Source organism: Chelonia mydas, chromosome 19 (assembly GCF_015237465.2).
Source record: "Chelonia mydas isolate rCheMyd1 chromosome 19, rCheMyd1.pri.v2, whole genome shotgun sequence".
Taxonomy (NCBI): Eukaryota; Metazoa; Chordata; order Testudines; family Cheloniidae; genus Chelonia; species Chelonia mydas.
Genome location: NC_051259.2, coordinates 1,630,787 through 1,636,207, shown reverse-complemented (window position 1 = coordinate 1,636,207; position 5,421 = coordinate 1,630,787). Strand labels below are relative to the sequence as shown.

The 5,421-nt window shown below is 50.8% G+C and overlaps 1 long non-coding RNA gene across 1 annotated transcript; it reads right to left on the bottom strand.

The window, feature by feature from the left end:
• Positions 1-234: 234 nt before the first annotated feature.
• LOC122463333 lies at positions 235-4,192 on the bottom strand. The gene is made up of 2 exons (XR_006286592.1): positions 4,127-4,192; positions 235-691 (listed from the first exon to the last, which is right to left on the bottom strand). It is a non-coding gene; the product is annotated as an uncharacterized LOC122463333 (long non-coding RNA).
• Between the last annotated feature and the right edge of the window lie 1,229 nt (positions 4,193-5,421).

Genomic DNA, 5,421 nt, shown 5'->3' with positions numbered 1-5,421 from the left:
CCCTCTCTAGCTTGTACATTATGAAACTCTTCACCTCAGCGACGAGCAAAGCCCTGGCTATGGAAGCAAACCAACACAAAGCTACGATCTGGTTGGGGGCGAGGGGGCTGATCCACAGAAATCTGCTGATTTTGGAAGCTTGCAAATTAGCTCAGATCTGAAAACTGTTCTCTGAAAAGCAACTTCCTGCTGATCTCTGGAAAGGAAGCAGCGTGGTGCAGTGAGGGTAGCGAGAACTGGGTTCTAATCCCTGCTCTACCTCTGGCCTGCTGTGTGACCTAGGGCATGGCCTTTCCCCTGCATGTGCCCCTGCCTCCAGAGTTACCTTCCTTTCTACAACGCTTTGCGGCTTATGGACAGAAAGTCTCTAGTCCTCTGAAATGTGCAGCCTAATCCCCAGCATGCCGATTTCTGCAAATGAAGGGGAGTCCTTCCTCCAGCAAAGATGACATGGTGAAGTGATGAATTTCAGGAACATCACCACTTGCCTGGAGGTTGTGGCTAACAGCTGATGAATCCAGCAAATCCATCCTTCAATTGCCAGAGGACAACGAGGAGCAGGTTCTTCAAGTCTCCTGATTTATTTTACCATTTTCTCTGTGAGGCATGTACCAAGTCAGCAGTCTTGCTCTCGCCTTCTCCTCCCAGTGTCCCCAGGCTCGGAGCTTCATCCTCATGGAGCTACAATGTTCTGAAGAAAACAGAGACAAGGGTCTGTTTAAAAATAATTTCCACTCACTTAGTGAAGAAAAATGCCAAGCCCTCTTCTCTCTTCCTTCTCTTTGGTGCTGCAGCTCCAGTTTCCGCCCAGAAAGCTCACAGCTCACGGGCTGAACCTTTCAACTCGTGGTAATGTTTTTAGACTGGTTCCCCTTGTAACCAGCTTGCCCCACAAGGTGCCGTGTGTGAAACGGTGTGATTTAGTCCACAGGTCTCTGCTCCCCTAAACACCAGCCACTCCCTGAAGAGCGCAAAGAGCAGAGCTCTCCCCATTGCCAGCTTGTTCGGATTTCAGTCATTTCCTGACAAACACTTTAGCCCTGGGAGCCTCAAGTTTCCCAATACTTCTCTCTCAGAGGTTATTGTGACAGCTTCCAGAACAGCTGTATTTGTTCCTACTACTGGCTGGAATTCAGTACTTTCAAAGTACTTTACAAACTCTGACTAATTAATCCTCCTAAGCACCCCTGCCAGGCAGGTTGGCATTCCTGTCTCTATTCACAAGGTAGAGATTGTGGACTTCACACACCACAAGCCTGGTATAGCAGCACTGATGAGACAGAGGATCTAGCTGTAAGCGGGGGAATAGTCCCGCTATTGTGGGAAACTTTCCTGGCTTCTGCACTACCCCGGTGAAGTGGGCTAGTGAAAGGATCTGAGTCCTCGCTCCCACTTCCTTTACCCAGTGGCCTCCCTGACTTTGAGGACTCCCCTTCCACTCTGCTGTCTGGCAGAGTCCTTGTAACCCCAAAAAGGCTGGGCCCAGGATTCCTGGGGGGCTTGACCCCCAACCCTGCTGTGGTCACCTAGGACAGGGGCTAGGGTGTTCCCACTCCAGGGTACTCTCTCTGCACTGGGCACTTCTCTGACCCACTGACCATTACATACAAGTTAAAGCAAATGCAAGTTATTTAATCAACAATTAATTTTAAAAAGAATAAGGAAAAATGGGAACGGTTAAAGGAAACACATCACCCCGCTCTGTGGCAAGGAACATCACAAACAGTGTCTCTGGAATGTCAGGGCAGTTCACAGTCTGCTCCTTGTAAGTCCCAGGCCTCCTGCTCCGGCCCTGGCTGTGCTGCAGGGATGCTGTGGGTTGGACACTTGCTCTGGTGGTGGCCACACGCTCTCAGGCTCGAAGTGGCAGGACCCTTCAGCCCAGTGTCGCTCCTGCCCTGTCGGGGTTATGATCCAAGCCTGGCCTGCAGAGCCTCTGGGCTGAGACGTCTCTCTGTGCTGGGCCCGCTGCCCAGGGTCCCCCTCGCTCTCCCCAGCTGCTCACTGCACCCAGCTCTGGACTGCTCCAGCCCCAGCCCCACCACTCGGTCTCTGCACGGCTGCTGCTCTGCCTCCAGCTCCCTGGGCTGCTTCTCTGGCCCCTCTGGCTCTGGTTGCTGCAGCTCTGCTCCCAGGACAGGTCTGCTCTGCAGGCTGCTTCTGTGACTCTGCTCCCAGCACTGACCTGCTTCCTGGGCTGCTTCTCTGGCCCCTCCGGCTCTGGTTGCTGCAGCTCTGCTCCCAGGACAGGGTCTGCTCTCTCTGGGCTGCTTTTCTGGTCCCTTGGGATCTGGCACAGCTCTGCTCCCCAGCTTAGCTCGGGCCCCTGCTTTCTCCTTAGCTCGGCCCCACTCTGTCTGACCCAGGCAAATCCAGCTCACATAGAGGAGGGACCTCCCTGGCCTCCTGACTCTCTGACCACCCTGTCATTCAGGCTGACCTGAAGCATTGGCCTCTCCCCATTGTTCCTGGGGGCTGTCAGTCTCAGGGTCCCAATTCCCCATCGACCCTTCCCCCTTTTTAGGGCTGGGAGCTAGAAACTAAAACACCCCCACTGAATGTTAGTAAGGAGACAACAGTCCCCTTACATAGCCAGAGTCCCCGATGCCTTCGGTGGAGTTTTTATAAGCTGCAAGTTCTTGTAATTTCTGCCTGGGAGCGTCAGGCTCCTGAAACTCCCAAAGTCCAGGGAATCCCCTCTACAGCTGGCTCCGCTGGGCTCAGTTGTTGCTGTGGGCATGCTGCTACGGGCCATACAGGGTGTGGAGCAGCAGCAAAGCCGGGGTGAGTTCAGGATGGAAGGATAGACTTTAACTCTGAAGTTCCTGCCCTTTGCTGGGTTAGATGTAAATGTGCATGTGTGAGAGAGAGAGATTTAATATCCTATGCATCCCCTGCAGACAGAGAGAATCATAGAATATCAGGGTTGGAAGGGACCTCAGGAGGTCATCTAATCCAACCCCCTGCTCAAAGCAGGGCCAATCCCCAATTTTTGTCCCATATCCCTAAATGGCCCCCACAAGGATTGAGCTCACAACCCTGGGTTTAGCAGGCCAAAGCTCAAACCACTGAGCTCTCCCTCCCGCCTCCAAGAGGGACCTGTCCCTTGTCCCTGCCAGTGTCCTCTTGTTACTGAACGCTGCCATGCCAAGGCTGTGCAACGCCCTGGTATGTTTCTGGAAGTGCAGTTTCCTGTGTTTGCAATAGATAAAATTGTAGGCTTTGCACCCAGTGAGAAGGGCACTGATCTCACCAGCCCTTTGGGAGATTCCCAGAGGTGCAGCAGATCAACAAGAGAAGCTCCCTGGGCTGCCTCTTGAATGTTCTCTGCTGTTGCATTTTTTCAGGGGAGCAGGATTCTGAAGAGGCAGCCAGGCATAAGATGAGGCGCTCTGTTACTTTTAGCAAACGCCTGGGGCAGAGGTTACTGGCCACTCTACAATGTAGGTGCCACAGCGCAAGCTTTGCAAACCGAGCTCGCAGGACACAGGCAGCTGCTGCTGCACTTGTATAAAGGGATTCTTCTGGAGGGGTCGGGCAGCCTCACACATAAATAACACTGCATGAGGCAGGGTGTCAAGGTTCCTTCCCCACTCTGAACTCTAGGGTACAGATGTGGGGACCTGCATGAAAACCTCCTAAGCTTATTTTTACCAGCTTAGGTTAAAACTTTCCCAAGGTACAAACTATTTTACCCTTGGACTTCCACTGCCACCACCAAACATTTATCTGGGTTTATTTTTATTAGGAAAGCGTCGTTTGGAAACATCTTTCCCCCCAAAATCCTCCCAACCCACTTCCTGGGGAAGGTTTGGTAAAAATCTTCACCAATTTGCATAGGTGACCACAGACCCAAACCCTTGGATCTTAGAACAATGAAAAAAAACATTCAGTTCTTGAAAAGAAACATTTTAATAGAAGAAACAGTAAAAAGAATCACCTCTGTAAAATCAGGATGGTAAATACCTTACAGGGTAATTAGATTCAAAACATAGAATCCCTCTAGGCAAAACCTTAAGTTACAAAAAGACACAAAAACAGGAAACTACATTCCATTCAGCACAACTTATTTTCTCATCCATTTAAAGAAATCATAATCTAACGCATACCTAGCTAGATTACTTACTAAATTCTAAGACTCCATTCCTGTTCTGTCCCCAGCAAAAGCATCACACAGACAGACACTGACCCTTTGTTTTTCTCCCTCCTCCCAGCTTTTGAAAGTATCTTGTCTCCTCATTGGTCATTTTGGTCAGGTGCCAGCGAGGTTACCTTTAGCTTCTTAACCCTTTACAGGTGAAAGGGTTTTTCCTCTGGCCAGGAGGGATTTTAAAGGTGATTACCCTTCCCTTTATATTTATGACACAGGGGTTAAAATAACATCATGCCACAGAAGAAACCGCGGGATAAATATTTCCGTTGCAGTTTGTTCGCCCCTGGATTGTACAAGCCCCTGTGGCTGAGGAGAGGTTTTGAAAATAGTGCCACACTTCACAGCACCCGTATCTCAAAGCACCAGCCTGCTCTTGGCAGGGCCAGTGAACATGGGGAAATGCCTGGTTAGGATTTTGTTCACAATCAGAGCGGCAGGATTTATACCATCCCCTTCCCTTTGAATTTCAAAGCTGTGGCTGCAACCAGCAACAGCAGCACTGCCTCTTCAGCCTGGCAGACTGCAGTGGAAGGTGCCGACTTACCAGCTTGCAGATGTGCAAAGACTGAAGCAATGCACCTGCTACCTGTCAGCTCACAAGCATTAGCCAGTCAGTACCCCATAGGCACTGTGCTGTGTCACGCAGCGTCTCGCTCATACATGCCGTGTCCCTAAGCACGGCAGAGTCAACTGGCAGAATCTCCCTGCTATTATTTCCACAGTATGCGTCCGATGAAGTGAGCTGTAGCTCACGAAAGCTCATGCTCAAATAAATTGGTTAGTCTCTAAGGTGCCACAAGTACTCCTTTTCTTCCTGCTATTATTAAAGATGAACAGGCCAAGGAAAGAAGGCCTGGCCTCTGAAGATGCAGAGAGATGCAGAAAGGCTGCTCCTGGGACCAGGAGATGCAGCTACAGAGCAGAAAGCTCCTGCACCAAGAGCAGGGAATTTCTGTCAAGGGACAGAGAATATGAAAGAGCGATTCTCTGGGCTGCACGCTAAGAGCCTGATCCAAAGTCCATGGAAGTCAGTGAAAATGATTCCCTCTGATTTCACTGTGCTTTGAATTGGGTCCACATCATCTTTACATTTCCCTGATCCTGGATTCCCGTCGCCCAAAGGGGCTGTTCCAGCCTCAAGCTATCCCTGGGGCGTTAGGGGTGCTCTGGACCAACTGAGGGGGTGGCAAAGCAGTCACAGTGCGGCTGAGAAACTGGCCTAAGTCCGTGAGATCAGCTGGCTGCGGTCTGTAGAGGGTTGTGTGCAG